The sequence below is a fragment of the Odontesthes bonariensis genome, chromosome 6 (genome assembly GCF_027942865.1).
Source record: "Odontesthes bonariensis isolate fOdoBon6 chromosome 6, fOdoBon6.hap1, whole genome shotgun sequence".
NCBI lineage: Eukaryota > Metazoa > Chordata > Actinopteri > Atheriniformes > Atherinopsidae > Odontesthes > Odontesthes bonariensis.
Genome location: NC_134511.1, coordinates 9,604,894 through 9,627,008, shown reverse-complemented (window position 1 = coordinate 9,627,008; position 22,115 = coordinate 9,604,894). Strand labels below are relative to the sequence as shown.

Sequence of the window (22,115 nt, the reverse complement as noted above, 5' to 3'; positions counted from 1 at the left end):
TTCACACAAGGATGAAATAAATAAAGCTGGACAAAGTAATGTTTCCGCCCAGTGTCGAACTGAGGACCTTTCGCGTGTTAGGCGAATGTGATAACCGCTACACTACAGAAACTGTCGCTGTGGCTGCTGATGAGTGTTCCGGAGTCCAAAGTTTTCCCAAATTTTGTGGCTGAGGGAAAGAGATTATGGAGTGGCAACAAATTGTGTCAGAAGTGGGATTTTAACAAACTACTCTGGGAGAGCACGGAAAAATAGAAGCATCGCCAATGAATATTCAAGAAGACACCATAAAGGTTCAACTAGTAATACAGCAAATCCTCTCAACTGGATTTGATCAATCATGCACTCAAATGTGACTTGCCAACCGACTAGCCTACTCAACTGATCTTCTTTCCAGAACTCACATACCTGAAGGTTCCACTGAGATTTGAACTCGAATCACTGGATTTAAAGTCCAGAGTACTAACCATTACACCATGGAACCCTGTCCACAGTCAAAGTACGCTCTCAGTCATGCAAATGGTTTACAATGAAAGGTTTTATAGCAAAGGGATTTTTTTGGTCAATTTTTCAGTAATACTCTTACAGTTTGTATTCTCAGCATGGGCACGACAGTCAAGCAAAGTATTCTTAATCTTCGCTGGTCAAAGGTTAGAATCCGTCTGTCATGCGGAGGAACAGGGTTCGATTCCCTGACGGGGAGGGTGCCATTGTCACTCAACAGCTGGGGGTTCACCAAAGTCCGTTTCACACCTCAGCATCAGAGAATCTCTTGAAAAGCTGCAAAAAATGACTTTACGACAAAGATTATCTGTTGGAGATGCATTCTAACAGAGCTCCGGGGTGGTGCCTAGGGACAGCTCATAGGAGGCAGGGCGGGATGCGCTTTCTATGGTGCAGAACATTTGCTGTTTTCTTGATAGAATGTGAAGAATAGCAGATGAGTCTCCCCTCCTATCCAAAATGATGAATATGTTGATGTTGCTATCAGTAACGGGCAGTCATACATCTTCACACAAGGATGAAATAAAAAAGCTGGAGAAAGTAATGTTTCCGCCCAGTGTCGAACTGAGGACCTTTCGCGTGTTAGGCGAATGTGATAACCACTACACTACGGAAACTGTCTCTGTGGCTGCTTATGAGTGTTCCGGAGTCCAAAGTTTTCCCAAATTTTGTGGCTGAGGGAAAGAGATTATGGAGTGGCAACAAATTGTGTCAGAAGTGGGATTTTAACAAACTACTCTGGGAGAGCACGGAAAAATAGAAGCATCGCGAATGAATATTCAAGAAGACACCATAAAGGTTCAACTAGTGATACAGCAAATCCATGGTCAAAGTACGCTCTCAGTCATGCAAATGCTTTACGACAGAGATTATCTGCTGGAGATGCATTCTCACAGAGCCCTGGAGTGGTGCCTAGGGACAGCTCATAGGAGGCAGGTCGGGATGCGCTTTCTATGGTCCAGAACATTTGCTGTTGTCTTGACAGAATGAGAAGAATAGCAGATGAGTCTACCCTCCTATCCAAAATGATGAATATGTTGATGTTGCTATCAGTAACGGGCAGTCATACATCTTCACACAAGGATGAAATAAATAAAGCTGGAGAAAGTAATGTTTCCGCCCAGTGTCGAACTGAGGACCTTTAGCGTGTTAGGCGAATGTGATAACCGCTACACTACGGAAACTGTCGCTGTGGCTGCCGATGAGTGTTCCGGACTCCAAAGTATTCCCAAATTTTGTGGCTGAGGGAAAGAGATTCTGGAGTGGCAAAAAATTGTGTCAGAAGTGGGATTTTAACAAACTACTCTGGGAGAGCACGGAAAAATAGAAGCATCGCCAATGAATATTCAAGAAGACACCATAAAGGTTCAACTAGTGATACAGCAAATTCATAGTCAAAGTACGCTCTCAGTCATGCAAATGCTTTACGACAGAGATTATCTGCTGGAGATGCATTCTCACAGAGCCCTGGAGTGGTGCCTAGGGACAGCTCATAGGAGGCAGGTCGGGATGCGCTTTCTATGGTCCAGAACATTTGCTGTTGTCTTGACAGAATGAGAAGAATAGCAGATGAGTCTCCCCTCCTATCCAAAATGATGAATATGTTGATGTTGCTATCAGTAACGGGCAGTCATACATCTTCACACAAGGATGAAATAAAAAAAGCTGGAGAAAGTAATGTTTCCGCCCAGTGTCCAACTGAGGACCTTTCGCGTGTTAGGCGAATGTGATAACCGCTACACTACGGAAACTGTCGCTGTGGCTGCCGATGAGTGTTCCGGAGTCCAAAGTATTCCCAAATTTTGTGGCTGAGGGAAAGAGATTATGGAGTGGCAACAAATTGTGTCAGAAGTGGGATTTTAACAAACTACTCTGGGAGAGCACGGAAAAATAGAAGCATCGCCAATGAATATTCAAGAAGACACCATAAAGGTTCAACTAGTAATACAGCAAATCCTCTCAACTGGATTTGATCAATCATGCACTCAAATGTGACTTGCCCACCGACTAGCCTACTCAACTGATCTTCTTTCCAGAACTCACATACTTGAAGGTTGCACCGAGATTTGAACTCGGATCACTGGATTCAAAGTCCAGAGTGCTAACCATTACACCATGGAACCCCGTCCACAGTCAAAGTACGCTCTCAGTCATGCAAATGCTTTACAACGAAAGGTTTTATAGCAAAGGGATTTTTTTGGTCAATTTTTCAGTAATACTCTTACAGTTTGTATTCTCAGTGTAGCGTTACCGGGTATTTATATACCTATTAAATATAAGGATTTATGAGATGTTCTTACAGTCTCAAATAAACCTTACCTCGAATTTAGGGGGCACCACCAACCTAGGTTTTGACTTAATTTTAAGTCACAGTCAGGTCGGAAAACTGTTCGAAATCTTACGATCCTGGTGTTAAATTAATATTCAATTAATATTCAGTCTCATATCTCGCTACTTTCGTGAAGTTCTCGTTTGGTTGGACAGACATTACGTAAAGAAAGCATACGACACAATCTGTGATTATAACATATATATAGATATATGAGCTGTTTATTACAATGATATGATCTTAGACATGAACCTTTAAACAAACAGGAGATGCATTGAATATGGGTGATTATATAAAACACTTAGTGAATATAAAATAAAATATGGGGAATGGGAAAATACTGGATTTATTCAAATAGTTTGGGTTGGCTGACTATTTGAATCTAAATACTGTACTGACATTTCGGATTAATTTATCATTCTGTGAAAGCCTCGAGACATCCATCAAACCCACTTTAAGGTGAAAACGGGTCGGTCTTACTGTGCTGAAGTTCTGTTCAGTCGTTTCGGACCAATGGTAGCGGCCACGCGGGTCCGAGGGGATTTCTCTTCCGCTCTCTGGGCCTTCCTGGCTGTGGTGGCTGACTTTAGCGGACTTCTCAGTTGCTTCTTTCACCGGGAAACGGGGACGATGATGTCGAGGGCTTTACTGTGGGATGATCAAATCCATCGTTGTGTCAGAGTTGGTCCGTTGCTGCTTTCTCTGATGAAGTGAACTTAAGTTCACAGAAGATTAATAAAAGGTTGCTTGGAGTTGGCTTTCTTGGTAGGAAAAGGTGATGATGGCGTGAAACAGGTTGGTTAGGACGTGGATGGCGAGGGACGAACACAAACACGTAAAACGTGCATCTTCAGAGTATTTCAATCTGTTTCTTTGTTCGGGTCTTTCTTTCTCGTCTCCGGGGTCTCACTGGGTTCTGGAGGGTCTCCTCCGGTCGTCCGCTGCATCGTTATCCACACGTCCTTCCGCTCTCTCCTGAGATTATGGGAAAAACTCCCAAACTCCGGCGAGCTCTTCTCTTCTGCTTAAACCATCTCTAAAAGTCTATGAGCAGCTGTTTTCTGCTCAAATCTCCTTCTGAAACTCTGGGTTGGAGCCCTTCTGGAACAAGATCCAGAGCACAAGAAGGCAAGAGGGCAAGAGCGCCTGAAGCGAGCCAGCAAACGAGCACAAGAAGAAGCAAGAGAGCCTGTGTTTTCCGCTGTTCCGGGTTTTGACTCTCGGAGGCGGGGCTTACACTACTTTTTCAGCCAATGACATGCTTGAACTGTGTGCATGTCTCTGTAAGGTGATCTGTGCTAGGGGGATTTCTGGATGAGACAAAGAAAACTCTTATTTCTCCATTACTCCCATCTCAGAACATTTGTCTCGGTGATTCTGAAAACACCACATCTTGTTAAGATATGCAGATTAAAGATATAACATAGACTTGTAATATAAAGACATCAAAATAACACACATGATAAAGACAATTATGACTTTCAAAATTCAGGTGAATATCTATGAAATCGTGACATATGAATTGTGAATTACACAATGCTAATTTCTGTGTTAACAATGGGGACACTAAACGAATACCAAATAGATACCGAAGGGACATCGTTAGAAGTTACTAGCTGCATAATTGTCCATTTTACTGAGTCCTTTATATGTTCAACTAATCAACACTGCAGACCACTAGGGGGCAATGTGGTTCCATCAGGCAGGTTGGGCATTTTCCACCAAAATCAGTTCTTTGTCAATATTTAAGCCAGAATCGTACAAATTGTCTCTATATGCGTCTTGTGATCAAGCTGGAAACCTGAAAGAAATTGTACACGGTTATCAAACACATTTAATATAGTTTAAGATTTGACTACAAGTGAGTCTTCTCAGTTCGTATGTATAGCCATCTGGTCGGTCTGATGGTGAAGAGGGGTGTTAAAGTGTCAACTTTCGAGTTATGGTCTAGATAAGATAGTAAGTGTCCCACTTTTCCAAGAGTGAGTTCTTTGTTCATTCGAGTTTTCCAATTTTAATGGCAAGTGTCTGTTGGAGTTCGACTCCCCAAAAGCTCTTAAGGGTGTTGTAAATTAGGCAGTTTCTGTCTCTTTTTCCTATGTGGAAAGAAAATGAAGATCTGGTTTATATCCACATACGTAAACATCCCCCACAGGAATGTTGGTTTTGTCAAAGTTTGAAAAACTCTTAATCCACACGGCACTGTGACTGCTACATCAGCATGGGCACGACAGTCAAGCAAAGTATTCTTAATCTTCGCTGGTCAAAGGTTAGAATCCGTCCGTCATGCGGAGGAACAGGGTTCGATTCCCTGACGGGGAGGGTGCCATTGTCACTCAGCAGCTGGGGGTTCACCAAAGTCCGTTTCACACCTCAGCATCAGAGAATCTCTTGAAAAGCTGCAAAAAATGACTTTACGACAAAGATTATCTGTTGGAGATGCATTCTCACGGAGCTCCGGAGTGGTGCCTAGGGACAGCTCATAGGAGGCAGGGCGGGATGCGCTTTCTATGGTGCAGAACATTTGCTGTTTTCTTGATAGAATGTGAAGAATAGCAGATGAGTCTCCCCTCCTATCCAAAATGATGAATATGTTGATGTTGCTATCAGTAACGGGCGGTCATACATCTTCACACAAGGATGAAATAAATAAAGCTGGAGAAAGTAATGTTTCCGCCAAGTGCCGAACTGAGGACCTTTCGCGTGTTAGGCGAATGTGATAACCGCTACACTACAGAAACTGTTGCTGTGGCTGCTGATGAGTGTTCCGGAGTCCAAAGTATTCCCAAATTTTGTGGCTGAGGGAAAGAGATTATGGAGTGGCAACAAATTGCGTCAGAAGTGGGATTTTAAAAAACTACTCTGGGAGAGCACGGAAAATAGAAGCATCGCCAATGAATATTCAAGAAGACACCATAAAGGTTCAACTAGTAATACAGCAAATCCTCTCAACTGGATTTGATCAATCATGCACTCAAATGTGACTTGCCAACCGACTAGCCTACTCAACTGATCTTCTTACCAGAACTCACATACCTGAAGGGTCCACTGAGATTTGAACTCAAATCACTAGATTTAAAGTCCAGAGTGCTAACCATTACACCATGGAACCCCATCCACAGTCAAAGCACGCTCTCAGCCATGCAAATGCTTTACGACAGAGATTATCTGCTGGAGATGCATTCTCACAGAGCCCTGGAGTGGTGCCTAGGGACAGCTCATAGGAGGCAGGTCGGGATGCGCTTTCTATGGTCCAGAACATTTGCTGTTGTCTTGACAGAATGAGAAGAATAGCAGATGAGTCTCCCCTCCTATCCAAAATGATGAATATGTTGATGTTGCTATCAGTAACGGGCAGTCATACATCTTCACACAAGGATGAAATAAATAAGGCTGGAGAAAGTAATGTTTCCGCCCAGTGTCGAACTGAGGACCTTTCGCGTGTTAGGCAAATGTGATAACCGCTACACTACTGAAACTGTCGCTGTGGCTGCCGATGAGTGTTCCGGAGTCCAAAGTATTCCCAAATTTTGTGGCTGAGGGAAAGAGATTCTGGAGTGGCAAAAAATTGTGTCAGAAGTGGGATTTTAACAAACTACTCTGGGAGAGCACGGAAAAATAGAAGCATCGCCAATGAATATTCAAGAAGACACCATAAAGGTTCAACTAGTAATACAGCAAATCCTCTCAACTGGATTTGATCAATCATGCACTCAAATGTGACTTGCCAACCGACTAGCCTACTCAACTGATCTTCTTTCCAGAACTCACATACCTGAAGGTTCCACCGAGATATGAACTCGGATCACTGGATTCAAAGTCCAGAGTGCTAACCATTACACCATGGAACCCTGTCCATAGTCAAAGTACGCTCTCAGTCATGAAAAATGCTTTACGACAGAGATTATCTGCTGGAGATGCATTCTCACAGAGCCCTGGAGTGGTGCCTAGGGACAGCTATTAGGAGGCAGGTCGGGATGCGCTTTCTATGGTCCAGAACATTTGCTGTTGTCTTGACAGAATGAGAAGAATAGCAGATGAGTCTCCCCTCATATCCAAAATGATGAATATGTTGATGTTGCTATCAGTAACGGGCAGTCATACATCTTCACTCAAGGATGAAATAAATAAAGCTGGACAAAGTAATGTTTCCGCCCAGTGTCGAACTGAGGACCTTTCGCGTGTTAGGCGAATGTGATAACCGCTACACTACGGAAACTGTCGCTGTGGCTGCCGATGAGTGTTCCGGACTCCAAAGTATTCCCAAATTTTGTGGCTGAGGGAAAGAGATTCTGGAGTAGCAAAAAATTGTGTCAGAAGTGGGATTTTAACAAAATACTCTGGGAGAGCACGGAAAAATAGAAGCATCGCCAATGAATATTCAAGAAGACACCATAAAGGTTCAACTAGTGATACAGCAAATCCATAGTCAAAGTACGCTCTCAGTCATGCAAATGCTTTACGACAGAGATTATCTGCTGGAGATGCATTCTCACAGAGCCCTGGAGTGGTGCCTAGGGACAGCTCATAGGAGGCAGGTCGGGATGCGCTTTCTATGGTCCAGAACATTTGCTGTTGTCTTGACAGAATGAGAAGAATAGCAGATGAGTCTACCCTCCTATCCAAAATGATGAATATGTTGATGTTGCTATCAGTAACGGGCAGTCATACATCTTCACAAAAGGATGAAATAAATAAAGCTGGACAAAGTAATGTTTCTGCCCAGTGTTGAACTGAGGACCTTTCGCGTGTTAGGCGAATGTGATAACCGCTACACTACGGAAAGTGTCGCTATGGCTGCTGATGAGTGTTCCGGAGTCCAAAGTTTTCCCAAATTTTGTGGCTGAGGGAAAGAGATTATGGAGTGGCAACAAATTGTGTCAGAAGTGGGATTTTAACAAACTATTCTGGGAGAGCACGGAAAAATAGAAGCATCGCCAATGAATATTCAAGAAGACACCATAAAGGTTCAACTAGCGATACAGCAAATCCTCTCAACTGGATTTGATCAATCATGCACTCAAATATGACTTGCCAACTGACTAGCCTACTCAACTGATCTTCTTTCCAGAACTCACATACCTGAAGGTTCCACCGAGATTTGAACTCTGATCACTGGATTCAAAGTCCAGAGTGCTAACCATTACACCATGGAACCCTGTCCATAGTCAAAGTACGCTCTCAGTCATGCAAATGCTTTACGACAGAGATTATCTGCTGGAGATGCATTCTCACAGAGCCCTGGAGTGGTGCCTAGGGACAGCTATTAGGAGGCAGGTCGGGATGCGCTTTCTATGGTCCAGAACATTTGCTGTTGTCTTGACAGAATGAGAAGAATAGCAGATGAGTCTCCCCTCCTATCCAAAATGATGAATATGTTGATGTTGCTATCAGTAACGGGCAGTCATACATCTTCACACAAGGATGAAATAAATAAGGCTGGAGAAAGTAATGTTTCCGCCCAGTGTCGAACTGAGGACCTTTCGCGTGTTAGGCAAATGTGATAACCGCTACACTACTGAAACTGTCGCTGTGGCTGCCGATGAGTGTTCCGGAGTCCAAAGTATTCCCAAATTTTGTGGCTGAGGGAAAGAGATTCTGGAGTGGCAAAAAATTGTGTCAGAAGTGGGATTTTAACAAACTACTCTGGGAGAGCACGGAAAAATAGAAGCATCGCCAATGAATATTCAAGAAGACACCATAAAGGTTCAACTAGTAATACAGCAAATCCTCTCAACTGGATTTGATCAATCATGCACTCAAATGTGACTTGCCAACCGACTAGCCTACTCAACTGATCTTCTTTCCAGAACTCACATACCTGAAGGTTCCACCGAGATATGAACTCGGATCACTGGATTCAAAGTCCAGAGTGCTAACCATTACACCATGGAACCCTGTCCATAGTCAAAGTACGCTCTCAGTCATGAAAAATGCTTTACGACAGAGATTATCTGCTGGAGATGCATTCTCACAGAGCCCTGGAGTGGTGCCTAGGGACAGCTATTAGGAGGCAGGTCGGGATGCGCTTTCTATGGTCCAGAACATTTGCTGTTGTCTTGACAGAATGAGAAGAATAGCAGATGAGTCTCCCCTCATATCCAAAATGATGAATATGTTGATGTTGCTATCAGTAACGGGCAGTCATACATCTTCACTCAAGGATGAAATAAATAAAGCTGGACAAAGTAATGTTTCCGCCCAGTGTCGAACTGAGGACCTTTCGCGTGTTAGGCGAATGTGATAACCGCTACACTACGGAAACTGTCGCTGTGGCTGCCGATGAGTGTTCCGGACTCCAAAGTATTCCCAAATTTTGTGGCTGAGGGAAAGAGATTCTGGAGTAGCAAAAAATTGTGTCAGAAGTGGGATTTTAACAAAATACTCTGGGAGAGCACGGAAAAATAGAAGCATCGCCAATGAATATTCAAGAAGACACCATAAAGGTTCAACTAGTGATACAGCAAATCCATAGTCAAAGTACGCTCTCAGTCATGCAAATGCTTTACGACAGAGATTATCTGCTGGAGATGCATTCTCACAGAGCCCTGGAGTGGTGCCTAGGGACAGCTCATAGGAGGCAGGTCGGGATGCGCTTTCTATGGTCCAGAACATTTGCTGTTGTCTTGACAGAATGAGAAGAATAGCAGATGAGTCTACCCTCCTATCCAAAATGATGAATATGTTGATGTTGCTATCAGTAACGGGCAGTCATACATCTTCACAAAAGGATGAAATAAATAAAGCTGGACAAAGTAATGTTTCTGCCCAGTGTTGAACTGAGGACCTTTCGCGTGTTAGGCGAATGTGATAACCGCTACACTACGGAAAGTGTCGCTATGGCTGCTGATGAGTGTTCCGGAGTCCAAAGTTTTCCCAAATTTTGTGGCTGAGGGAAAGAGATTATGGAGTGGCAACAAATTGTGTCAGAAGTGGGATTTTAACAAACTATTCTGGGAGAGCACGGAAAAATAGAAGCATCGCCAATGAATATTCAAGAAGACACCATAAAGGTTCAACTAGCGATACAGCAAATCCTCTCAACTGGATTTGATCAATCATGCACTCAAATATGACTTGCCAACTGACTAGCCTACTCAACTGATCTTCTTTCCAGAACTCACATACCTGAAGGTTCCACCGAGATTTGAACTCTGATCACTGGATTCAAAGTCCAGAGTGCTAACCATTACACCATGGAACCCTGTCCATAGTCAAAGTACGCTCTCAGTCATGCAAATGCTTTACGACAGAGATTATCTGCTGGAGATGCATTCTCACAGAGCCCTGGAGTGGTGCCTAGGGACAGCTATTAGGAGGCAGGTCGGGATGCGCTTTCTATGGTCCAGAACATTTGCTGTTGTCTTGACAGAATGAGAAGAATAGCAGATGAGTCTCCCCTCATATCCAAAATGATGAATATGTTGATGTTGCTATCAGTAACGGGCAGTCATACATCTTCACTCAAGGATGAAATAAATAAAGCTGGACAAAGTAATGTTTCCGCCCAGTGTCGAACTGAGGACCTTTCGCGTGTTAGGCGAATGTGATAACCGCTACACTACGGAAACTGTCTCTGTGGCTGCCGATGAGTGTTCCGGACTCCAAAGTATTCCCAAATTTTGTGGCTGAGGGAAAGAGATTCTGGAGTAGCAAAAAATTGTGTCAGAAGTGGGATTTTAACAAAATACTCTGGGAGAGCACGGAAAAATAGAAGCATCGCCAATGAATATTCAAGAAGACACCATAAAGGTTCAACTAGCGATACAGCAAATCCTCTCAACTGGATTTGATCAATCATGCACTCAAATGTGACTTGCCAACTGACTAGCCTACTCAACTGATCTTCTTTCCAGAACTCACATACCTGAAGGTTCCACCGAGATTTGAACTCTGATCACTGGATTCAAAGTCCAGAGTGCTAACCATTACACCATGGAACCCTGTCCATAGTCAAAGTACGCTCTCAGTCATGCAAATGCTTTACGACAGAGATTATCTGCTGGAGATGCATTCTCACAGAGCCCTGGAGTGGTGCCTAGGGACAGCTATTAGGAGGCAGGTCGGGATGCGCTTTCTATGGTCCAGAACATTTGCTGTTGTCTTGACAGAATGAGAAGAATAGCAGATGAGTCTCCCCTCATATCCAAAATGATGAATATGTTGATGTTGCTATCAGTAACGGGCAGTCATACATCTTCACTCAAGGATGAAATAAATAAAGCTGGACAAAGTAATGTTTCCGCCCAGTGTCGAACTGAGGACCTTTCGCGTGTTAGGCGAATGTGATAACCGCTACACTACGGAAACTGTCTCTGTGGCTGCCGATGAGTGTTCCGGACTCCAAAGTATTCCCAAATTTTGTGGCTGAGGGAAAGAGATTCTGGAGTAGCAAAAAATTGTGTCAGAAGTGGGATTTTAACAAAATACTCTGGGAGAGCACGGAAAAATAGAAGCATCGCCAATGAATATTCAAGAAGACACCATAAAGGTTCAACTAGTGATACAGCAAATCCATAGTCAAAGTACGCTCTCAGTCATGCAAATGCTTTACGACAGAGATTATCTGCTGGAGATGCATTCTCACAGAGCCCTGGAGTGGTGCCTAGGGACAGCTCATAGGAGGCAGGTCGGGATGCGCTTTCTATGGTCCAGAACATTTGCTGTTGTCTTGACAGAATGAGAAGAATAGCAGATGAGTCTACCCTCCTATCCAAAATGATGAATATGTTGATGTTGCTATCAGTAACGGGCAGTCATACATCTTCACACAAGGATGAAATAAATAAAGCTGGACAAAGTAATGTTTCCGCCCAGTGTCGAACTGAGGACCTTTCGCGTGTTAGGCGAATGTGATAACCGCTACACTACAGAAACTGTCGCTGTGGCTGCTGATGAGTGTTCCGGAGTCCAAAGTTTTCCCAAATTTTGTGGCTGAGGGAAAGAGATTATGGAGTGGCAACAAATTGTGTCAGAAGTGGGATTTTAACAAACTACTCTGGGAGAGCACGGAAAAATAGAAGCATCGCCAATGAATATTCAAGAAGACACCATAAAGGTTCAACTAGTAATACAGCAAATCCTCTCAACTGGATTTGATCAATCATGCACTCAAATGTGACTTGCCAACCGACTAGCCTACTCAACTGATCTTCTTTCCAGAACTCACATACCTGAAGGTTCCACTGAGATTTGAACTCGAATCACTGGATTTAAAGTCCAGAGTACTAACCATTACACCATGGAACCCTGTCCACAGTCAAAGTACGCTCTCAGTCATGCAAATGGTTTACAATGAAAGGTTTTATAGCAAAGGGATTTTTTTGGTCAATTTTTCAGTAATACTCTTACAGTTTGTATTCTCAGCATGGGCACGACAGTCAAGCAAAGTATTCTTAATCTTCGCTGGTCAAAGGTTAGAATCCGTCTGTCATGCGGAGGAACAGGGTTCGATTCCCTGACGGGGAGGGTGCCATTGTCACTCAACAGCTGGGGGTTCACCAAAGTCCGTTTCACACCTCAGCATCAGAGAATCTCTTGAAAAGCTGCAAAAAATGACTTTACGACAAAGATTATCTGTTGGAGATGCATTCTAACAGAGCTCCGGGGTGGTGCCTAGGGACAGCTCATAGGAGGCAGGGCGGGATGCGCTTTCTATGGTGCAGAACATTTGCTGTTTTCTTGATAGAATGTGAAGAATAGCAGATGAGTCTCCCCTCCTATCCAAAATGATGAATATGTTGATGTTGCTATCAGTAACGGGCAGTCATACATCTTCACACAAGGATGAAATAAAAAAGCTGGAGAAAGTAATGTTTCCGCCCAGTGTCGAACTGAGGACCTTTCGCGTGTTAGTCGAATGTGATAACCGCTACACTATGGAAACTGTCGCTGTGGCTGCTGATGAGTGTTCTGGAGTCCAAAGTATTCCCAAATTTTGTGGCTGAGGGAAAGAGATTATGGAGTGGCAACAAATTGTGCCAGAAGTGGGATTTTAACAAACTACTCTGGGAGAGCACGGAAAAATAGAAGCATCGCCAATGAATATTCAAAAAGACACCATAAATGTTCAACTAGCGATACAGCAAATCCTCTCAACTGGATTTGATCAATCATGCACTCAAATGTGACTTGCCAACTCAACTGATCTTCTTTCCAGAACTCACATACCTGAAGGTTCCACCGAGATTTGAACTCTGATCACTGGATTCAAAATCCAGAGTGCTAACCATTACACCATGGAACCCTTCCACAGTCAAAGTACGCTCTCAGTCATGCAAATGCTTTACGACAGAGATTATCTGTTGGAGATGCATTCTCACAGAGCCCTGGAGTGGTGCCTAGGGACAGCTCATAGGAGGCAGGTCGGGATGCGCTTTCTATGGTCCAGAACATTTGCTGTTGTCTTGACAGAATGAGAAGAATAGCAGATGAGTCTCCCCTCCTATCCAAAATTATGAATATGTTGATGTTGCTATCAGTAACGGGCAGTCATACATCTTCACACAAGGATGAAATAAATAAAGCTGGACAAAGTAATGTTTCCGCCCAGTGTCGAACTGAGGACCTTTCGCGTGTTAGGCGAATGTGATAACCGCTACACTACGGAAACTGTCGCTGTGGCTGCTGATGAGTGTTCCGGAGTCCAAAGTTTTCCCAAATTTTGTGGCTGAGGGAAAGAGATTATGGAGTGGCAACAAATTGTGTCAGAAGTGGGATTTTAACAAACTACTCTGGGAGAGCACGGAAAAATAGAAGCATCGCCAATGAATATTCAAGAAGACACCATAAAGGTTCAACTAGTGATACAGCAAATCCTCTCAACTGGATTTGATCAATCATGCACTCAAATGTTACTTGCCAACTGACTAGCCTACTCAACTGATCTTCTTTCCAGAACTCACATACCTGAAGGTTCCACCGAGATTTGAACTCAAATCACTGGATTCAAAGTCCAGAGTGCTAACCATTACACCATGGAACCCCGTCCATAGTCAAAGTACGCTCTCAGTCATGCAAATGGTTTACAACGAAAGGTTTTATAGCAAAGGGATTTTTTTGGTCAATTTTTCAGTAATACTCTTACAGTTTGTATTCTCAGCATGGGCACGACAGTCAAGCAAAGTATTCTTAATCTTCGCTGGTCAAAGGTTAGAATCCGTCTGTCATGCGGAGGAACAGGGTTCGATTCCCTGACGGGGAGGGTGCCATTGTCACTCAGCAGCTGGGGGTTCACCAAAGTCCGTTTCACACCTCAGCATCAGAGAATCTCTTGAAAAGCTGCAAAAAATGACTTTACGACAGAGATTATCTGTTGGAGATGCATTCTCACAGAGCTCCGGAGTGGTGCCTAGGGACAGCTCATAGGAAGCAGGGCGGGATGCGCTTTCTATGGTGCAGAACATTTGCTGTTTTCTTGACAGAATGTGAAGAATAGCAGATGAGTCCCTTCCTATCCAAAATGATGAATATGTTGATGTTGCTATCAGTAACGGGCAGTCATACATCTTCACACAAGGATGAAATAAATAAAGCTGGAGCAAGTAATGTTTCCGCCCAGTGTCAAACTGAGGACCTTTCGCGTGTTAGGCGAATGTGATAACCGCTACACTACAGAAACTGTCGCTGCGGCTGCTGATGAGTGTTCCGGAGTCCAAAGTTTTCCCAAATTTTGTGGCTGAGGGAAAGAGATTATTGAATGGCAAAAAATTGTGTCAGAAGTGGGATTTTAACAAACTACTCTGGGAGAGCACGGAAAAATAGAAGCATCGCCAATAAATATTCAAGAAGACACCATAAAGGTTCAACTAGTGATACAGCAAATCCTCTCAACTGGATTTGATCAATCATGCACTCAAATGTGACTTGCCAACTGACTAGCCTACTCAACTGATCTTCTTTCCAGAACTCACATACCTGAAGGTTCCAACGAGATTTGAACTCGGATCACTGGATTCAAAGTCCAGAGTGCTAACCATTACACCATGGAACCCTTCCACAGTCAAAGTACGCTCTCAGTCATGCAAATGCTTTACGACAGAGATTATCTGTTGGAGATGCATTCTCACAGAGCCCTGGAGTGGTGCCTAGGGACAGCTCATAGGAGGCAGGTCGGGATGCGCTTTCTATGGTCCAGAACATTTGCTGTTGTCTTGATAGAATGTGAAGAATAGCAGATGAGTCTCCCCTCCTATCCAAAATGATGAATATGTTGATGTTGCTATCAGTAACGGGCAGTCATACATCTTCACACAAGGATGAAATAAATAAAGCTGGACAAAGTAATGTTTCCGCCCAGTGTCGAACTGAGGACCGTTCGCGTGTTAGGCGAATGTGATAACCGCTACACTACGGAAACTGTCGCTGTGGCTGCCGATGAGTGTTCCGGACTCCAAAGTATTCCCAAATTTTGTGGCTGAGGGAAAGAGATTATGGAGTGGCAACAAATTGTGTCAGAAGTGGGATTTTAACAAACTATTCTGGGAGAGCACGGAAAAATAGAAGCATCGCCAATGAATATTCAAGAAGACACCATAAAGGTTCAACTAGCGATACAGCAAATCCTCTCAACTGGATTTGATCAATCATGCACTCAAATATGACTTGCCAACTGACTAGCCTACTCAACTGATCTTCTTTCCAGAACTCACATACCTGAAGGTTCCACCGAGATTTGAACTCTGATCACTGGATTCAAAGTCCAGAGTGCTAACCATTACACCATGGAACCCTGTCCATAGTCAAAGTACGCTCTCAGTCATGCAAATGCTTTACGACAGAGATTATCTGCTGGAGATGCATTCTCACAGAGCCCTGGAGTGGTGCCTAGGGACAGCTATTAGGAGGCAGGTCGGGATGCGCTTTCTATGGTCCAGAACATTTGCTGTTGTCTTGACAGAATGAGAAGAATAGCAGATGAGTCTCCCCTCATATCCAAAATGATGAATATGTTGATGTTGCTATCAGTAACGGGCAGTCATACATCTTCACTCAAGGATGAAATAAATAAAGCTGGACAAAGTAATGTTTCCGCCCAGTGTCGAACTGAGGACCTTTCGCGTGTTAGGCGAATGTGATAACCGCTACACTACGGAAACTGTCTCTGTGGCTGCCGATGAGTGTTCCGGACTCCAAAGTATTCCCAAATTTTGTGGCTGAGGGAAAGAGATTCTGGAGTAGCAAAAAATTGTGTCAGAAGTGGGATTTTAACAAAATACTCTGGGAGAGCACGGAAAAATAGAAGCATCGCCAATGAATATTCAAGAAGACACCATAAAGGTTCAACTAGTGATACAGCAAATCCATAGTCAAAGTACGCTCTCAGTCATGCAAATGCTTTACGACAGAGATTATCTGCTGGAGATGCATTCTCACAGAGCCCTGGAGTGGTGCCTAGGGACAGCTCATAGGAGGCAGGTCGGGATGCGCTTTCTATGGTCCAGAACATTTGCTGTTGTCTTGACAGAATGAGAAGAATAGCAGATGAGTCTACCCTCCTATCCAAAATGATGAATATGTTGATGTTGCTATCAGTAACGGGCAGTCATACATCTTCACACAAGGATGAAATAAATAAAGCTGGACAAAGTAATGTTTCCGCCCAGTGTCGAACTGAGGACCTTTCGCGTGTTAGGCGAATGTGATAACCGCTACACTACAGAAACTGTCGCTGTGGCTGCTGATGAGTGTTCCGGAGTCCAAAGTTTTCCCAAATTTTGTGGCTGAGGGAAAGAGATTATGGAGTGGCAACAAATTGTGTCAGAAGTGGGATTTTAACAAACTACTCTGGGAGAGCACGGAAAAATAGAAGCATCGCCAATGAATATTCAAGAAGACACCATAAAGGTTCAACTAGTAATACAGCAAATCCTCTCAACTGGATTTGATCAATCATGCACTCAAATGTGACTTGCCAACCGACTAGCCTACTCAACTGATCTTCTTTCCAGAACTCACATACCTGAAGGTTCCACTGAGATTTGAACTCGAATCACTGGATTTAAAGTCCAGAGTACTAACCATTACACCATGGAACCCCGTCCACAGTCAAAGTACGCTCTCAGTCATGCAAATGGTTTACAATGAAAGGTTTTATAGCAAAGGGATTTTTTTGGTCAATTTTTCAGTAATACTCTTACAGTTTGTATTCTCAGCATGGGCACGACAGTCAAGCAAAGTATTCTTAATCTTCGCTGGTCAAAGGTTAGAATCCGTCTGTCATGCGGAGGAACAGGGTTCGATTCCCTGACGGGGAGGGTGCCATTGTCACTCAACAGCTGGGGGTTCACCAAAGTCCGTTTCACACCTCAGCATCAGAGAATCTCTTGAAAAGCTGCAAAAAATGACTTTACGACAAAGATTATCTGTTGGAGATGCATTCTAACAGAGCTCCGGGGTGGTGCCTAGGGACAGCTCATAGGAGGCAGGGCGGGATGCGCTTTCTATGGTGCAGAACATTTGCTGTTTTCTTGATAGAATGTGAAGAATAGCAGATGAGTCTCCCCTCCTATCCAAAATGATGAATATGTTGATGTTGCTATCAGTAACGGGCAGTCATACATCTTCACACAAGGATGAAATAAAAAAGCTGGAGAAAGTAATGTTTCCGCCCAGTGTCGAACTGAGGACCTTTCGCGTGTTAGTCGAATGTGATAACCGCTACACTATGGAAACTGTCGCTGTGGCTGCTGATGAGTGTTCTGGAGTCCAAAGTATTCCCAAATTTTGTGGCTGAGGGAAAGAGATTATGGAGTGGCAACAAATTGTGCCAGAAGTGGGATTTTAACAAACTACTCTGGGAGAGCACGGAAAAATAGAAGCATCGCCAATGAATATTCAAAAAGACACCATAAATGTTCAACTAGCGATACAGCAAATCCTCTCAACTGGATTTGATCAATCATGCACTCAAATGTGACTTGCCAACTCAACTGATCTTCTTTCCAAAATTCACATACCTGAAGGTTCCACTGAGATTTGAACTCAGATCACTGGATTCAAAGTCCAGAGTGCTAAGCATTACACCATGGAACCCAGTCCACAGTCAAAGTACGCTCTCAGTCATGCAAATGGTTTACAACGAAAGGTTTTATAGCAAAGGGATTTTTTTTGGTCAATTTTTCAGTAATACTCTTACAGTTTGTATTCTCAGCATGGGCACGACAGTCAAGCAAAGTATTCTTAATCTTCGCTGGTCAAAGGTTAGAATCCGTCTGTCATGCGGAGGAACAGGGTTCAATTCCCTGACGGGGAGGGTGCCATTGTCACTCAGCAGCTGGGGGTTCACCAGAGTCCGTTTCACACCTCAGCATCAGAGAATCTCTTGAAAAGCTGCAAAAAATGACTTTACGACAAAGATTATCTGTTGGAGATGCATTCTCACAGAGCTCCGGAGTGGTGCCTAGGGACAGCTCATAGGAGGCAGGGCGGGATGCGCTTTCTATGGTGCAGAACATTTGCTGTTTTCTTGATAGAATGTGAAGAATAGCAGATGAGTCTCCCCTCCTATCCAAAATGATGAATATGTTGATGTTGCTATCAGTAACGGGCAGTCATACATCTTCACACAAGGATGAAATAAAAAAAGCTGGAGAAAGTAATGTTTCCGCCCAGTGTCCAACTGAGGACCTCTCGCGTGTTAGGCGAATGTGATAACCGCTACACTACGGAAACTGTCGCTGTGGCTGCCGATGAGTGTTCCGGAGTCCAAAGTATTCCCAAATTTTGTGGCTGAGGGAAAGAGATTATGGAGTGGCAAAAAATTGTGTCAGAAGTGGGATTTTAACAAACTACTCTGGGAGAGCACGGAAAAATAGAAGCATCGCCAATAAATATTCAAGAAGACACCATAAATGTTCAACTAGTGATACAGCAAATCCTCTCAACTGGATTTGATCAATCATGCACTCAAATGTGACTTGCCAACCGACTAGCCTACTCAACTGATCTTCTTTCCAGAACTCACATACCTGAAGGTTCCACCGAGATTTGAACTCGGATCACTGGATTCAAAGTCCAGAGTGCTAACCATTACACCATGGAACCCTTCCACAGTCAAAGTACGCTCTCAGTCATGCAAATGCTTTACGACAGAGATTATCTGTTGGAGATGCATTCTCACAGAGCCCTGGAGTGGTGCCTAGGGACAGCTCATAGGAGGCAGGTCGGGATGCGCTTTCTATGGTCCAGAACATTTGCTGTTGTCTTGATAGAATGAGAAGAATAGCAGATGAGTCTCCCCTCCTATCCAAAATTATGAATATGTTGATGTTGCTATCAGTAACGGGCAGTCATACATCTTCACACAAGGATGAAATAAATAAAGCTGGACAAAGTAATGTTTCCGCCCAGTGTCGAACTGAGGACCTTTCGCGTGTTAGGCGAATGTGATAACCGCTACACTACGGAAACTGTCGCTGTGGCTGCTGATGAGTGTTCCGGAGTCCAAAGTTTTCCCAAATTTTGTGGCTGAGGGAAAGAGATTATGGAGTGGCAACAAATTGTGTCAGAAGTGGGATTTTAACAAACTACTCTGGGAGAGCACGGAAAAATAGAAGCATCGCCAATGAATATTCAAGAAGACACCATAAAGGTTCAACTAGTGATACAGCAAATCCTCTCAACTGGATTTGATCAATCATGCACTCAAATGTTACTTGCCAACTGACTAGCCTACTCAACTGATCTTCTTTCCAGAACTCACATACCTGAAGGTTCCACCGAGATTTGAACTCAAATCACTGGATTCAAAGTCCAGAGTGCTAACCATTACACCATGGAACCCCGTCCATAGTCAAAGTACGCTCTCAGTCATGCAAATGGTTTACAACGAAAGGTTTTATAGCAAAGGGATTTTTTTGGTCAATTTTTCAGTAATACTCTTACAGTTTGTATTCTCAGCATGGGCACGACAGTCAAGCAAAGTATTCTTAATCTTCGCTGGTCAAAGGTTAGAATCCGTCTGTCATGCGGAGGAACAGGGTTCGATTCCCTGACGGGGAGGGTGCCATTGTCACTCAGCAGCTGGGGGTTCACCAAAGTCCGTTTCACACCTCAGCATCAGAGAATCTCTTGAAAAGCTGCAAAAAATGACTTTACGACAGAGATTATCTGTTGGAGATGCATTCTCACAGAGCTCCGGAGTGGTGCCTAGGGACAGCTCATAGGAAGCAGGGCGGGATGCGCTTTCTATGGTGCAGAACATTTGCTGTTTTCTTGACAGAATGTGAAGAATAGCAGATGAGTCCCTTCCTATCCAAAATGATGAATATGTTGATGTTGCTATCAGTAACGGGCAGTCATACATCTTCACACAAGGATGAAATAAATAAAGCTGGAGCAAGTAATGTTTCCGCCCAGTGTCAAACTGAGGACCTTTCGCGTGTTAGGCGAATGTGATAACCGCTACACTACGGAAACTGTCGCTGCGGCTGCTGATGAGTGTTCCGGAGACCAAAGTTTTCCCAAATTTTGTGGCTGAGGGAAAGAGATTATTGAATGGCAAAAAATTGTGTCAGAAGTGGGATTTTAACAAACTACTCTGGGAGAGCACGGAAAAATAGAAGCATCGCCAATAAATATTCAAGAAGACACCATAAAGGTTCAACTAGTGATACAGCAAATCCTCTCAACTGGATTTGATCAATCATGCACTCAAATGTGACTTGCCAACTGACTAGCCTACTCAACTGATCTTCTTTCCAGAACTCACATACCTGAAGGTTCCACCGAGATTTGAACTCGGATCACTGGATTCAAAGTCCAGAGTGCTAACCATTACACCATGGAACCCTTCCACAGTCAAAGTACGCTCTCAGTCATGCAAATGCTTTACGACAGAGATTATCTGTTGGAGATGCATTCTCACAGAGCTCCGGAGTGGTGCCTAGGGACAGCTCATAGGAGGCAGGGCGGGATGCGCTTTCTATGGTGCAGAACATTTGCTGTTGTCTTGATAGAATGTGAAGAATAGCAGATGAGTCTCCCCTCCTATCCAAAATGATGAATATGTTGATGTTGCTATCAGTAACGGGCAGTCATACATCTTCACACAAGGATGAAATAAATAAAGCTGGACAAAGTAATGTTTCCGCCCAGTGTCGAACTGAGGACCTTTCGCGTGTTAGGCGAATGTGATAACCGCTACACTACGGAAACTGTCGCTGTGGCTGCCGATGAGTGTTCCGGAGTCCAAAGTTTTCCCAAATTTTGTGGCTGAGGGAAAGAGATTATGGAGTGGCAACAAATTGTGTCAGAAGTGGGATTTTAACAAACTACTCTGGGAGAGCACGGAAAAATAGAAGCATCGCCAATGAATATTCAAGAAGACACCATAAAGGTTCAACTAGTGATACAGCAAATCCTCTCAACTGGATTTGATCAATCATGCACTCAAATGTTACTTGCCAACTGACTAGCCTACTCAACTGATCTTCTTTCCAGAACTCACATACCTGAAGGTTCCACCGAGATTTGAACTCAAATCACTGGATTCAAAGTCCAGAGTGCTAACCATTACACCATGGAACCCCGTCCATAGTCAAAGTACGCTCTCAGTCATGCAAATGGTTTACAACGAAAGGTTTTATAGCAAAGGGATTTTTTTGGTCAATTTTTCAGTAATACTCTTACAGTTTGTATTCTCAGCATGGGCACGACAGTCAAGCAAAGTATTCTTAATCTTCGCTGGTCAAAGGTTAGAATCCGTCTGTCATGCGGAGGAACAGGGTTCGATTCCCTGACGGGGAGGGTGCCATTGTCACTCAGCAGCTGGGGGTTCACCAAAGTCCGTTTCACACCTCAGCATCAGAGAATCTCTTGAAAAGCTGCAAAAAATGACTTTACGACAGAGATTATCTGTTGGAGATGCATTCTCACAGAGCTCCGGAGTGGTGCCTAGGGACAGCTCATAGGAAGCAGGGCGGGATGCGCTTTCTATGGTGCAGAACATTTGCTGTTTTCTTGACAGAATTTGAAGAATAGCAGATGAGTCCCTTCCTATCCAAAATGATGAATATGTTGATGTTGCTATCAGTAACGGGCAGTCATACATCTTCACACAAGGATGAAATAAATAAAGCTGGAGCAAGTAATGTTTCCGCCCAGTGTCAAACTGAGGACCTTTCGCGTGTTAGGCGAATGTGATAACCGCTACACTACGGAAACTGTCGCTGCGGCTGCTGATGAGTGTTCCGGAGTCCAAAGTTTTCCCAAATTTTGTGGCTGAGGGAAAGAGATTATTGAATGGCAAAAAATTGTGTCAGAAGTGGGATTTTAACAAACT

At 43.7% G+C, this 22,115-nt stretch overlaps 24 non-coding genes across 24 annotated transcripts; all 24 read right to left on the bottom strand.

Annotated features, from left to right (window-relative positions):
• Positions 1-1,048: 1,048 nt before the first annotated feature.
• On the bottom strand, positions 1,049-1,121 carry trnav-aac (transfer RNA valine (anticodon AAC)). The gene has a single exon. It is a non-coding gene; the product is annotated as a tRNA-Val (tRNA).
• Positions 1,122-2,555: 1,434 nt separating this feature from the next.
• trnaq-uug (transfer RNA glutamine (anticodon UUG)) lies at positions 2,556-2,627 on the bottom strand. The gene has a single exon. It is a non-coding gene; the product is annotated as a tRNA-Gln (tRNA).
• Positions 2,628-6,612: 3,985 nt separating this feature from the next.
• On the bottom strand, positions 6,613-6,684 carry trnaq-uug (transfer RNA glutamine (anticodon UUG)). The gene has a single exon. It is a non-coding gene; the product is annotated as a tRNA-Gln (tRNA).
• Positions 6,685-6,979: 295 nt separating this feature from the next.
• trnav-aac (transfer RNA valine (anticodon AAC)) lies at positions 6,980-7,052 on the bottom strand. Its single transcript has one exon. It is a non-coding gene; the product is annotated as a tRNA-Val (tRNA).
• An 867-nt stretch (positions 7,053-7,919) lies between these two features.
• On the bottom strand, positions 7,920-7,991 carry trnaq-uug (transfer RNA glutamine (anticodon UUG)). Its single transcript has one exon. It is a non-coding gene; the product is annotated as a tRNA-Gln (tRNA).
• A 667-nt stretch (positions 7,992-8,658) lies between these two features.
• trnaq-uug (transfer RNA glutamine (anticodon UUG)) lies at positions 8,659-8,730 on the bottom strand. The gene has a single exon. It is a non-coding gene; the product is annotated as a tRNA-Gln (tRNA).
• A 295-nt stretch (positions 8,731-9,025) lies between these two features.
• Positions 9,026-9,098, bottom strand: trnav-aac (transfer RNA valine (anticodon AAC)). Its single transcript has one exon. It is a non-coding gene; the product is annotated as a tRNA-Val (tRNA).
• Positions 9,099-9,965: 867 nt separating this feature from the next.
• On the bottom strand, positions 9,966-10,037 carry trnaq-uug (transfer RNA glutamine (anticodon UUG)). The gene has a single exon. It is a non-coding gene; the product is annotated as a tRNA-Gln (tRNA).
• Positions 10,038-10,331: 294 nt separating this feature from the next.
• trnav-aac (transfer RNA valine (anticodon AAC)) lies at positions 10,332-10,404 on the bottom strand. Its single transcript has one exon. It is a non-coding gene; the product is annotated as a tRNA-Val (tRNA).
• A 300-nt stretch (positions 10,405-10,704) lies between these two features.
• On the bottom strand, positions 10,705-10,776 carry trnaq-uug (transfer RNA glutamine (anticodon UUG)). The gene has a single exon. It is a non-coding gene; the product is annotated as a tRNA-Gln (tRNA).
• Positions 10,777-11,070: 294 nt separating this feature from the next.
• Positions 11,071-11,143, bottom strand: trnav-aac (transfer RNA valine (anticodon AAC)). Its single transcript has one exon. It is a non-coding gene; the product is annotated as a tRNA-Val (tRNA).
• Positions 11,144-13,007: 1,864 nt separating this feature from the next.
• Positions 13,008-13,079, bottom strand: trnaq-uug (transfer RNA glutamine (anticodon UUG)). The gene has a single exon. It is a non-coding gene; the product is annotated as a tRNA-Gln (tRNA).
• Positions 13,080-13,372: 293 nt separating this feature from the next.
• trnav-aac (transfer RNA valine (anticodon AAC)) lies at positions 13,373-13,445 on the bottom strand. The gene has a single exon. It is a non-coding gene; the product is annotated as a tRNA-Val (tRNA).
• Positions 13,446-13,745: 300 nt separating this feature from the next.
• trnaq-uug (transfer RNA glutamine (anticodon UUG)) lies at positions 13,746-13,817 on the bottom strand. The gene has a single exon. It is a non-coding gene; the product is annotated as a tRNA-Gln (tRNA).
• Positions 13,818-14,753: 936 nt separating this feature from the next.
• trnaq-uug (transfer RNA glutamine (anticodon UUG)) lies at positions 14,754-14,825 on the bottom strand. The gene has a single exon. It is a non-coding gene; the product is annotated as a tRNA-Gln (tRNA).
• A 666-nt stretch (positions 14,826-15,491) lies between these two features.
• trnaq-uug (transfer RNA glutamine (anticodon UUG)) lies at positions 15,492-15,563 on the bottom strand. The gene has a single exon. It is a non-coding gene; the product is annotated as a tRNA-Gln (tRNA).
• Positions 15,564-15,857: 294 nt separating this feature from the next.
• On the bottom strand, positions 15,858-15,930 carry trnav-aac (transfer RNA valine (anticodon AAC)). Its single transcript has one exon. It is a non-coding gene; the product is annotated as a tRNA-Val (tRNA).
• Positions 15,931-17,794: 1,864 nt separating this feature from the next.
• On the bottom strand, positions 17,795-17,866 carry trnaq-uug (transfer RNA glutamine (anticodon UUG)). Its single transcript has one exon. It is a non-coding gene; the product is annotated as a tRNA-Gln (tRNA).
• Positions 17,867-18,805: 939 nt separating this feature from the next.
• On the bottom strand, positions 18,806-18,877 carry trnaq-uug (transfer RNA glutamine (anticodon UUG)). The gene has a single exon. It is a non-coding gene; the product is annotated as a tRNA-Gln (tRNA).
• A 293-nt stretch (positions 18,878-19,170) lies between these two features.
• Positions 19,171-19,243, bottom strand: trnav-aac (transfer RNA valine (anticodon AAC)). Its single transcript has one exon. It is a non-coding gene; the product is annotated as a tRNA-Val (tRNA).
• Positions 19,244-19,543: 300 nt separating this feature from the next.
• On the bottom strand, positions 19,544-19,615 carry trnaq-uug (transfer RNA glutamine (anticodon UUG)). Its single transcript has one exon. It is a non-coding gene; the product is annotated as a tRNA-Gln (tRNA).
• A 936-nt stretch (positions 19,616-20,551) lies between these two features.
• trnaq-uug (transfer RNA glutamine (anticodon UUG)) lies at positions 20,552-20,623 on the bottom strand. Its single transcript has one exon. It is a non-coding gene; the product is annotated as a tRNA-Gln (tRNA).
• A 293-nt stretch (positions 20,624-20,916) lies between these two features.
• trnav-aac (transfer RNA valine (anticodon AAC)) lies at positions 20,917-20,989 on the bottom strand. Its single transcript has one exon. It is a non-coding gene; the product is annotated as a tRNA-Val (tRNA).
• A 300-nt stretch (positions 20,990-21,289) lies between these two features.
• On the bottom strand, positions 21,290-21,361 carry trnaq-uug (transfer RNA glutamine (anticodon UUG)). Its single transcript has one exon. It is a non-coding gene; the product is annotated as a tRNA-Gln (tRNA).
• Between the last annotated feature and the right edge of the window lie 754 nt (positions 21,362-22,115).